Source organism: Mirounga leonina, unplaced genomic scaffold, assembly GCF_011800145.1.
Source record: "Mirounga leonina isolate KUSES-001 unplaced genomic scaffold, KU_Mleo_1.0 Mir_85, whole genome shotgun sequence".
Lineage (NCBI taxonomy): Eukaryota > Metazoa > Chordata > Mammalia > Carnivora > Phocidae > Mirounga > Mirounga leonina.
Genome location: NW_023270829.1, coordinates 60,518 through 73,659, shown reverse-complemented (window position 1 = coordinate 73,659; position 13,142 = coordinate 60,518).

Below are 13,142 nucleotides of genomic sequence, written 5' to 3'. Positions count from 1 at the left end.
ATACATTATTTATATATTTTGGTTACAAACCCCTTATCAGATAGATAATTTGCTAATATCTTCTCCTGTTCAGTAAGTTGCCTTTTTGTTTTGTTGAAGTCCCGTGGCTCATCTCCAAAATATGACCTAAAGCCATTCACTTCTCCCCAACACTACTGCTCTCGCCCTAGACAGGCTGCATGACTGTTTGCCTGGGTTCTTTTTAGAGCCTCCTCTACCACCCTGCACTTAATTCTCCACACAGGAGCCAAAGGAATCTTTTAAAATTTAAATCAGGTCATGTTACTCCCTTGCTTCCCATTGGCCATAATAAAACCCAAATCTCTTCCTGTGGCTCTGCACCTGTTTGGTTCTCTGACCATATCTCCTGTTGTTTTCTTCTTGTTCATAAAGCTCCAGGCACATTGGAAGTTCCAAAGGAATTTAGGCTCTGCTGTGCAAAAGCTTTTTATTTTGGTGTAGTTCAAATACTTTAATTTTGCTTTTGTTTCCCTTGTCCGAGGAGACATATCCATAAATATGTTGCTAAGGCTGATGTGCAGAGATTACTGTCTATGTTTTCTTTTAGGAGTTTTATGGTTTCAGATCTCACATTTAGGTCATTAATCCATTTTGAGTTATTTTTTGTAAGGTATAAGAAAGTGGTCCAGTTTTATGCTTTTGCATGTAGCTGTCCAGTTTTCCTAACACCATTTATTGAAAAGACTGTCTTTTTCCCACTGTACAATCTTGTCTCCTTAGTTGTAGATTAATTGACCATATAAGCATGGGTTTATTTCTGGGCTCTCTAGTATGTTCCATTGAGCTATGTGTCTGTTTTTGTGCCAGAATCATACTGTTTGATTACTATAGCTTTGTGGTATATCCTGAAGTCTCCATTATGATACCACCAACCATGTTCTTCTTTCTCAAGATTGCTTTGGCTATTTGGGATCTTTTGTGGTTCCATACAAATTTTAGGATTATTTGTTCTAATCCTGTAAAAAATACTATTGGTATTTTGATAGGGATTGCATTGAATCTCTAGATTCCTTTAGGTAATAGGGACATTTTAACAATTATGTTAAATGTCACTTTCTCAAAAAAGCTATTCCTGACCCTTGTTCTTGAAATACCCATCCCCTTTCCCAGCAATTATCTAGTTCATTATTCAGTTAATTAATTAATTAATGGTTCTTATAACTAGCTATGATTATCTTATTTATTTGTTTACTTGTCTGTGTTAGCCCCAGTGACCTCAAATGTCTAATTCTCCACTCTATCCCTGTTGCCTAAGACAAGAGCCAGGCATTTGATAGGGGCTCAGTTCACATTTGTGGTTAAGTCCAACTCTGTACGGTCAGTGTCTTCTCTCCTCATAGAAGGGCTTCCACTGGAAGTCACATAAGGAAGGCTGCTTGTTGGGGATTGAATTAGGACAGAGGCATTGGATGGATCAAGGCCCAAGTACTTTTGGGGTGTTACTTTCTCATCAGGGAGAATCTGAGCAGCTCAGAAATCTTGGAGATCTTGCATAGGAGAATCTGCATGGGGTGGGAATTGGGGGGTCCAGGTGACTTCTTTCTGTAAGTGGCTGTGCCTGGTCCTCCTCCTCCTCCCCACTTTTCTGTCTGACTCCTTCTTTGATAATGACTTTCTTCCATATGCATATGCTTAGGTCTTTGAGACTTGAACACTCTTTTTCTTTAAAGGTAATTTTGCTTATCTTCTGGTCATTATGTTGATCTTAAAGTTTATTCATCAGAGGCTACACTTACCAACCTTATTTCCAAGTTCTTAGGGGAAGTTTATTGTAACCCCCAGTATGAACTACAAAGCACTATTATAAAGTTCCCATGTTGGGGGGTGGGGAAGTGATTGTTGTAGAGAGTGAATAAAAACATTTAACCTTAAGATTAAAATATGGAAATGATGCAATATATTATACTACGTAGTTTTCCCATTTAAAAAAAAATATTTTATTTATTTATTTGACAGAGAGAGAGATAGCGAGAGCAGGGACACAAGCAGGGGGAGTGGGAGAGGGAGAAGCAGGCTCCCCGCTGAGCAGGGAGCCCGATGCAGGGCTCGATCCCAGGACCCTGGGATCATAACCTGAGCCGAAGGCAGATGCTTAACGACTGAGCCACCCAGGCGCCCCTCCAATTTTTTTTTAAGCTGAAAATGTCATCCACATATTTTACTTCTTAGTTTCCAGATATTCTTTAGTAAGAACTATGAGAAGCCAGCTGAACCATTTTTAGAAACTCCCCCTCTCCTCCTCCTTCTCTTTTGGATTCAGAAGCTGTGCTGTGTATGAAAACCAGACCGAAAACCTTACAAGATTTTGACTTTAACTGAGACTTCTCGTCTGGGTAAATTCATTTGGATACTAAATAGGCAAATTTGGCACCTCTGCTTTCTGATTAACAGTCTTCTTAGAATATTATTTGTATTCCTGGAAACATGACAGGGAAGAGGCAAGGCTTAGACTAACTAGCATAGGCTAAATTATATGGCTACATGACAAATAGAAGTTTTAATGTGACTTAGCCGGAATCAGCTCCCCAAATAACCCACTTTAGATAAATTGTATTCTCAGCCACCTCCAGAAAAAGTTTGTGTCTGTTTCTTCAATTTGGGCCTGGTTCTCAAAGTTAGAACATTAAACAGAGACTTTGTTTACGAGATGTTCCGACTGGGCTGTATCCAGACTGAGATGTGCCTGACATCTGGAGTGGATCCAGATACCCAGTGACTTACATGGGGTCTGGAGGGCTTGCTGGGAAAATGGCTTGAATCCTATCTATAGCTGAGGTTTGCATATCAGATGGGCTTGATGGACTGAAAGTGGTGGGAGTCCTGGGATGATGGAGCTCTTGGGAGAGAATTCACCCTCATCATGGGGCAAGGAGTCTGTCCCAGTGCAGGAGGGAATATGGGTGAGGGGGGGAGTGGAGTTTGTGGTAAAGTGTATTTCTGGCCCTGGAGCCCATCCTGAGCCCCCAGCCAGGCAGCATGGGGACTCAGTGAGGGGAGGAGGTTGTGAGTGTGACTTGGAGGACCCATCTTAGTTGACTCTCTGCCTGGAGTTCTTCCCTCCCCTTGTACAACAGGTATAGAGGAAAGAGTGTTTTTTCCTCCACTGCTGGAGCATAACTAGCTGAGCTATGCTTGAGGTGGCAGAGGTCTACCAAAGTGGCAGCTGTGGAGTCCGGGGATTGCTGGCCAGGACGGTGAGCAACAGCCAGGGTTGATTCCTGGACACATCTAAAATATGCCCTAGGATTCTCAGAAAATCTCGATAAAAGGAACTCTGAATGAAACTAAAATTCTGACATCAACAGTTTGGAGCTTGGAGGATTCTGGTCTTAATATGACCAAGGGCTACAGCCTAAAACATTCAATTTTACCATCTTCGGGCAGTTTCTGATTTCTAACACATCTTAAGTTAAAGTTAAGTAAGTACCAATTTAAGATTGAAGAACAAATATCTTTCTTTGGGAGGAAGAATAGATATTTTTTTCTTTTTGCCCTTTAGACCGCTATTTTCCAAGAACAGCACTGTTTTCTCAATTCATTAGTGTGTTGTGAAATCAATTTAAGGAATTAAAGAGCTAAAACAATGAAATAGAATTACTTGAAGTAAGGATAAATACTGTTTGTGCAACTTGGTTAGGTATATACATATATTACATATATATGTTGGATCATGGGGTAAAATTTATGCCTTTCTCCAAATCAAGGCCAGGACAGGATAGTAGTTACTGCTTTAGACCACTGTCAACTTTTCTCAGTATCTTTGATATATTTTAATTTTGGAACATATCATGCAAGTAAATGTAACCTGGTACTAATTTTTCCAACATCATTGTTTTTTGTACTTATATGGGAACAGAACTCACATGAAATGCCCATTAAATTGGCAACCCCAAAGCATGTTCCAAATCCCAGGAAACTGGAAAATAAAGCTGAGTTTTCTGTTGATAAATATAAAGATGTTAATTTGTTTTTATTTTCCCAAAGCCCAGATTTGTAGCTGGAATCTCTTTTTTGGTTGATGTGAATTCCTTAGAAGGTATTTTCTCAGGGAAACTGGATGCTCATTGTCAAGTGTTTGGGAGTGTGGCTTCAGTATGGTGCTTATTGGTGAAAAAGTTTTTTCACCAAAAAGTGTGCTAAATAAATACTTTTTGATTGTTGAATGGTTAATATATTTTCATCATGATTTTGGGAGGCGATCTAAAAGTCTCAGATCTAGCACATGTTTTATGCATGTGAATACTCATGGTTAAGACGTGGGAAAATTAACCTTGGTAGCTTCTGACACATATTCCTATGGAAAATCTTTGGGTATGCATGAACCTTAGCCGCATGCACTGATGTATTTAGAGCTCAGGATGGGCACATTAACTGTCAATGTATCCCAATAAGTCTACCAGATTGCCCAGCTGTGTAATCTTTTTTTTTAAGAGGGGAAGAGTGGGGAGGGGCAGAGAGAGAGAGAGAGAGAGAAAATTTTAAGCAGGCTACATACCCAACATGGAGCTGGATGCAGGGCTCTATCTCACAACCCTGAGATCATGACCTGAGCCGAAATTAAGAGTCAGATGCTCAACTGACTGAGCCACCTGGGCACCCCATCTATATAATTTTTAATTAGCAATAGTAGCATGGAAAATGAGGATTATCATAGACTTCACAGTTTGAAAGAAACCATGAAAACAGAGTTTAGAGAGATGTAATAAATATAAAAGATTTGAAAGTGAGTGTAGTGAGAAAAGTCTGAAGAAATGCATTATTTTGATTAGAGAAGTCTTACTGGGATTTGTTACTTAAAAAAATGGGTTTAATGTCAGCATGGTATAGTCTTCAAGTTATGGAAAGAGTAAGTCATGGGGATGAAGGGTACAGCATAGTGAATATAGTCAATGGTATTGTAATAGCATTTTATGGTGACAGATGGTAGCTAAACTCGTGGTGAGTATAGCATAACACATAGAGATGTAGAATCACTGTGTCATACACTTGAAACTAATATAACATTGTGTGTCAACCATACTTCAATGAAAAAAAATAAAATAATGTCAGCATGAACTATCAGTGAGCAACAATTGTCATCAGTTTCTATGGTCTCAGGAGGTTAGATGTATGTAGGAGCAGTCCATCAGAGGCAGGACACGAGTTAATTCTCTTCCCTTGCCTAGAGAGTTTTCAGTTCTGTAGCATTCCCTGAATGGCTGATATGTTCCAGGAGTTTTTATTTACAATATTGTATTTAATCCTTACCATAATTCCCTATCATAGATGAGGAAGTTGAGTCTTAGAAAGGTTAGTAGCTGATCAGCTTAGGAGTCAAACCATGCTTTTTGAGTCTTAATTTGAATATTTTTTCTATTTCAGTGCAGTGGCCTCACACCCTTCTAGACGTGTGAGAAATTTTGGTGGCTATAAAGTATAAGACAATAAGTTCTGGTTTTCTTGTGTTAGATGTTTAAGATGAATGGATTTGAGGGTGGGGGTTCATTCTTTTTCTTTTTTTTTTTTTTTAATTAAGAAGAAGATCCAACCTGTGTGTATTTAAATTCATCACCAGTAGGAATGTGAGGGTTTTGAAGTGGGATGTAAATGAAATCCTGGGGTCCCTTTGAGTAGGAGTTTTCATAGCTATTCTGAACTAGGGAGAGAACTTGTTTTGTTTTTGTTTTTGTTTTTTTTGTTTTTTGTTTCTCTTCATTATTTGCTGCTATCTTGCCCCTTCAAAATTTTATATCTCAAAGAGGAAAACATGTAATCTCACTAAAGTGAAATGATATCAAGGTGTGAATTGCTAGTATCCTAACATGGAAGTGGGTGGAACAAGAGATGGACATCTTTAATAAGAAATGTTGGGGGCGCTTGGGTGGCTCAGTCAGTTAAGCATCTGCCTTCAGCTCGGGTCATGATCCCAGATCCTGGGATCGAGTTCCACATTGGGCTCCCTGCTAGGCCAGGGGCCTGCTTCTCCCTCTCTTGCTCCCCCCTGCTTGTGCTAGCTTTCTCTCTCTCTCTGTCAAATAAATAAATGAAATCCTAAAAAAAAGAAATGTTAAGAAATCAAATGATTTCTAGGTATGGCATGTATAGAGATAGTGGTTCTTATCCTTGGCTGCACAGTAGAATCTCCTTGGAAGCTTTTAAAAAACCCACTTCCCAGGCCATGTTCTAGACAGCTACATTAGAATCTGGGTTTAGACCTAGGTATCAGTCATTTTAAGGATTCCTCAGGTGATTCCAATGCAGGCTAGAGCTGACAACCCCTGGAAGATGATTCTGAGCAAAGGGCTTTTGGATACATTTCACTTGGTCAGTGCATTCTCCCATTCCTCCCAAAAAGACAGCCAGAGATTTAAAGTAACTGATTTAGGAGCAAAGACTCCTACATGACTTTTTTGAACTTTTTCAGTTTCTCAAGTGACCTCATAAAGTTAGTAAAAACAGTGAGAGGGAAGGGAATACATCCATACCAGATACCAGCCCATATGTTTTAAATGTATCAATGTTATTCTCTTAAATTTTTTATAAATGAAAGAAAACTGAACACAGATAAAGTAAATGTTTCTCTCTCATGTAATTCATACAGCTTTTTGAATTAGAAATTATTTTACAAAGAAGTCTAGGCACAGGGCTGCCCACCTATAATTGTGCAGACTGTATATAAATGTCACCTTTTGAAGTTGTGCAGTGCACCACCTGCACAACTATCCATGGTTGCCTTGTATAGGCGCGGGAGATAGCTTGAGCAAAGGTTGCTTTGAATATGAAAGACAGAGGGCTTCTTTCCCTGAAGCCAAGGAATGATGAATGATATATATTATTGGAGTTAGTGGAGACACATTTTGAAGGACCATAAATACTTTGAATGCCTCAGAGGAGTCTGGGCTTGATTCAGTAGTCATAAAGACATCTACAAAGAAACCCTGTGGTAAAAACTTGTGTCTTAGGATGAGTTTGCAGTATGTGCCTGGTGGTCTGGGAAGGGGAGAGATGTGAGACAGCTATGAGGCCATTTGGTAAATGACAAATGGTGGCTGGCTCGGGTGGTGGAAGGTGGAAACAAGAAAAAGTCCATCAGACCAGGTGGCTGATGCAAGGCCAGAGAGGCCGCGGGGGGAGTCAGAGGTGACTGGGATTCTGTGGCTGAATCTGCCCTTATCAGACTCAAATTGAACTGCTGTGTCTATTATCACTTTGTGTTAGGGCTAAGGACTGTATTTCTTTGTATAAATGTGAATAGAATAAAAAGGAACAGAATAGAAATCTCTCCTGTGTTCGTTTTAGCCGTGTGGCTGTTATTAGCGGGCTTTTTTGTGTAGCTGCTTGCATTGTTCTGTGATAACTTAATGCACCAATTTTCTTCATTATTTGAATGAGGCAAATTTGCCAAATACATCATTAAATGGAAAAGGAATGTATGAAATGAAAGTGGAAAGTGATCTGCTCTTCTCCTGAAGAAGAGGGAAGGGTTATAACAATTACTGGAGAATTGGTTCACAAGGAGGGAAACTGACCTTAGGCAAATTATGAAGAAAGTCTTCAGTGCTTTCTTGCAGTTTCCCCTCTTCTAGAAACCTACTTTCTATTAAAAGACCCTATAAAGTAATAAACCACAGTATTAACAGTGACTACAGCTCAGACTTTTGCTTCTGCAAAGGAATATTATCACACTGGCCAAAGGCATCCATCTCTGTAATTGTGGGAGTCAGGTGTTAGTGACAAGGCGGGGAGAGATTTCTTCAAATAACACCACATAGAAGACTACCTCCTTTATGCGTGCTCTGGGCCCCCATCCTGGAAATAACTAGGATTGAAATGTTGTTTGAAAAAATAGGTTAAGTGCAGGCTTTACCTCCCTTAGCTTTCAGCTGCCCTCCCAGATAAAGTCCAAATGCCTGGGCATCGCTTATAGTTGCTTCCAAGTCTGGACCCAGCTGGCCTATTGTGTCTTCTGACATTTCCTTTCCTGCACCTCTAAAAAGCCAGGCCCTTTCAGAAATCCATGAATGGAACATGGTTTCTCTCTTCCTGGGAAATCACCTCACTCTTTACCCCAAAATTCTGTGTCTGGGAAAATAGTTGCATATCCTTTGAATCTCAGTTAAAAGGTCACCTATCTGGTGAAACCATTTTGAAGGTCAATCTGGTCAACCCTTCTGTAGATTCTCCCCATATTTTCATATGGTGTTCACTGTAGCATGGTGGTAGACACAGTCTTCAATTTGAGTTATGAGGAATCCTGTTTTCTCTACTTGTCCGAGCTTAATATATAGCTTATGTTAGCATGAAATACATTTCCTTTGATTAGTTTGTTGATCTAATGGAAACCAATTTACTTAGACCTGTGAATAATTAGCAGATCTTACTGAGGGAGAGTTAGTTCCCACATCTATGATGGAAATCTGAGGGCATGCATATTTTCATTTTGTTTGACCTTTGACAGAACATCCTGGACATTTTGCACTTTAGGGATGACTTAGGGGGAAGAGCCTCACCTCAAAACACTATTTGCAATTCTAAAAGTCATGCATCAATGAACATTTAGATGTAAATCATGTTGGTAATGAAAACTTGGTATCATTAAAGAGTAGTTACTGCAAGGAGACATTCAAAGTTGAGATATTTTAGTTTCTTTGGGGTTTTTTTTTTTGTACTGTATTTTGTAGACAAATGTAGGATTTATGTAAGTGGGTTATCTTGTCACTGTTACAGCAAAAAACTATTAAACAGCTGTGTAGACTTGATGATTTGCTGGGTTCTTCTTTAAATGTGTTAACTCGAGTAGTTCTCCCTGGGGTATATATACCTATCTGTTGGATTCTGGTGTTCTACAATGAGTAATGAGTTAGATAAACCAAAATGAATCTAAACTCTGCATGATAAATTCAGTAACTGACATTATTTTGTGTGCATATGATTATGTGCTTTCCTTTCATTTTTCTTTTTTCTGCTTCTTTTGATTTATATGTATCTCTTCTTAATTAGTTATAAACCTGAGGTATCTATATTTTTTAAATAGTATTTCTTTTTAAACTTTTATAAATTAAGTTGTAGGTATGTAAAATGTATTATATTAGAAAACCCAGTGAATTTTCTTCTCAGAACTGGTGGACCTCTGTTTTGTTATTGTTGTTTATTTTAGGTTTTAAAATAATTGGACTTAGTTTTTCCTACAGATCTACAAGCAATTATAATTTTTGTCTGCCACTGGACCATAAATAAGAATGAATATTTCATAACTGTTTAATGTGGTTATTCTAAAATTCAGGACATATTTTAAAATGCAGTCCCATAAATGTGTTGCAGGTTTCCAGAACAAATTTACTAATTGCTTAAGGCACAAGGCTTTATAGAGACTGTGCATTTATTTAATATAATTTTATGGTCTCCACTTTTATTTTAAAAAGTGAATGTAGTATATTTTATTTCTCATTAAATTTAAGTTATTTTGTTTCACTTGGTCTTTTATTGATACTTTTGTAGATTTATTGGTCAAAGAGAGTAAAAAAATCCGGTGATTGTGTTTCCCTTAGATCATGACCCCTGCTGGACATTGCCACACAAATTCTAGATTCATAGCCATTCTCCTCCACATCGAACTTAAAATCAGTGATCCAAGGCCTAGCACACAACTCTTCTCTCTGCTGTAAAGCCTTACTGGGTGCTCTCAGCCCATGCTGCTCAGAATTTATTCCCTTGATCCATAATTTAGCGCCAGTGTTTGTTATCTTGCATTTTTATTTGCTTTTTCATATTTTGTTTTCTAATTTCCTCAAACAAGTCTAGAAGTTTTTTAAGGGAAAATTCTCCCATTTCCTCTGTGTAAAATTGAAGACATTTTTGGTCAGCCAACTGACTGAATCCTCACATTATCATTTTTAACTTTCCTTTCTGCTCTAAGTGGCATTAGCATGCCAGGGAAACCATAATCTCCCAAGGATATTTCAGTGAAATAATAAAATGTATTCATAAGCATTTTTAAATTAGGATAACTATTCACAGAAATTTTGGGGTTAAGTCTTGGTCAAAACAAGCAGAATTTTGCTGGAATTAACTCAGGGAAGAATTTGACGTTTTTCCTAATAAGAATGAAGTGATGGGTAACCTTAACTAAGTTCCTTCAAAGACAAGACACTCCAGTTAATATAACCCAAAGTTTGGGCCAAATTAAATCTTTGAGTCCTATGCAAGTCTTTTATCAGTTTAATTATTTTTTTTTTAAAGATTTTATTTATTTATTTGAGAAAGAGAGAGAGTGAGAGAGAGAGCGCAAGAGAGGGTAGGGTTAGAGGGAGAAGCAGACTCCTCGCCGAGCAGGGAGCCCGATGTGGGACTCGATCCCAGGACTCCGGGATCATGACCTGAGCCGAAGGCAGTCGCCTAACCAACTGAGCCACCCAGGCACCCTATCAGTTTAATTCTAATAAATCTCCAGTGTAACACATATTCATGTTTGAGAGGAAGTGGCATTATGAATCTCTCCATCTTGGACTACTTGTCCAAGCTTAATCTACAGCTTAATATTCATTCACCTCCATTTTCTGTCCACGTGAGAGCTGGTATGGGAGTGTGCTCCCTCATGACATTCACTTTAATACCTCCTAGAATGCGAGTCTTGGTTTCAGAGGTTAAAATAGGTGTGCTGACATAAATCAGTCCGATATCTACTCATACCCTGCTTTTCCTGCAGTAAGGAGAGCACAGGGGGAGGAACTAGAAATGAAATACACGGACATCTTGATTTATGACGCCTAGGACCAAAGGTCCTCTTGCAAGGGAGGTAAAGCGCCTATAAATCAGGTGAGGCTGAATGGCTTTTGTTTGTAGTTGGATAACAACCATGCCTCAGTGGCAGCTTCTCTTTGTTTTCACCTGCCTGGAGTAGACCCCGAATCTGGTGCCCACATTCTGTCACTAACCTTATGATGTGACAGTGCTTGCCTTTTGGGGTCTCAGCTTCCTCATGTGTAAAAGGAAGGAACTACAGGGCTCTTTCCAGTCCTAACATTTTGTACACCCAGAACAAGCTGTAAATTCTGCCAAGTTTGTGGCTCTGCTCCTCCATTCTTCTCTTGCAGCATCTGGACGGGGACTCTTGTTTGCTCTTGAAGTTCCTCAAGTCCTTTACTCTGCTAATAATAATACTAACCAGCTACCTGGCATTTATGCTTTGCTTTCCTCAGAATGGTTTGCATACATTATCTCAGTTCATCTTTACAATAGCGCCTAGACCTCTGTCGAAGACCTGAGGCACAGAGAGGTTAATTGACTTGCCTAAGGTGGCATAGCTTGAAAATGGTAAAGCTAGGAATAAAAATTAAATCTTTATAACTCTGAAGTCTGTTAACCCATTTTTAGATTAGCCATTTCTTTCAAAATACGATAAAAACTGTAAACTGTCTTCTCAAGACATTGCACACACATGCCCATCATATTTTGCATACTATTTCAAGAGACCCTTTGAAACCCATCCATGGGCACTCCAAGTTGACTCCTGTAGTATATATCATACTGCTCTTTCAGTTCACTCTTTCTTGATTTCAGAATGGGAAGATTCAGAGGGAGAAGGAAAGATGGAAAACACATAATTGATTCCACAGTCATATTTAGTAGAAAATAGCCTCCTGGGTTCTTGTTTGCTTAGTTTTTTTTTCACATGCATGAACATCAAGGGCTTTGGGGAACCTCCCAGTCCAGAAAGATGGTGGGATTGCAGGAGAGATCTTCACCTGGAAAAATTTACTTCCCAGCCTGCTCTGCAATGCCTGAATATGCCCACCACAAAGGCTTTCTTTCCGTAATTGCAGACAAAGCATTAAATGTGTCAGTGGGATAAGAAATGTATTGGCTTACATTTGCATCAAGAATACATACCAGAGGCTTTCTCAGAAAATGGTTTTTTTGTGGAGGAAGGAGTTCTGGGCTCATAAAAGACTAGAGGGAAGGGAAAGGCTTCAGACAGAGACCTTACTGGTGGATGGACAATCTTTACCTTGAGTCATATGGCTTCAGGACTACTAATCTCATCCAAGCAGAAGCAGCTAGATTCTAAGCACTGCTTAGACAGTTGAAGATATTCTGAAAACTGGGTTGAGGCTATCTTCTAGAATTTAAAGGGCAAAAAAGAAGGAAAAAAAAAAAGAATTTAAAGGGCAAATTGGAATATGCTGGTCCCTTTTTTTGATAGTGGCCCATTTAGTTCAAGCTGCCTCAGAGATTTCAGAAGCACGCTGGAAACAGTGAACACTTACTGCCTCATTAGTATCAACCAGCTTACTAATGCTGGGATGGGACTTTCTCAAATCCGTGACAATCACTTGTCACCTGCCCTCATGCCTTCCCCCTTCCTGCTGGCCCAGTGCTGGGAGTGAGGCAGAGTGGAAAGCCCCCAGAGTTTGGAGATGGCAGGCCTGGTTCTGCTCCTATCTCTGCGACCCTCTAGAAGTTAGATTCCAAGCAATTCAGTGATTTCTATGAGCCTTAATTTCCTTACCTGTAAATACCTATGTCTGAAGGCTATTGTAAAAATCAAGTAAGGTCCTTCTTTGGAAGAACTTGGAGGTCTCTCAGGTGTTACTTAAATGTCAGTAGTGCTGGTTATGGTTATTTCCCGGTCCGAATACTGCTTGCTGCATTTGTGACTCTGGCAGGGGGAGTTGACGAAAGTGTGTATGTCTCTGTGTGTTAGAGTTGTGGGAACTGTATATACTTCCAATTATAATACACTTTTCTATAATAAAACATAGCTTTAATAAACAAGGCCTACAAGGGGCAGGACATATTTCATTTGACATTTTTAGTCAACAGAATGAAATAAAAAACAAATTTGATTTTATATTATGCTGAAAAATGTTCTATGGTATATTAGCATGCTTCCTTCCCAAATTTCAAGTGTGTAATAGTGAACGTTACCTAAATCTTTTTCAGGATTAAAGATATTGCAGCTTTTGAGGTTATGACTTGGAACATCATTTTTACAAAATAATGTAGATTTAGATATAGTAAGAGATTTATGCTTAAGTTTTCTTCTTCCTTCAATGTCCTTTTCGGGGATTTTTCTTCTCCTAAAATGTGGAATATGGGGAGGATCCAGTTAATTGAGGACCTAGGTTAATTACAGTTTTACT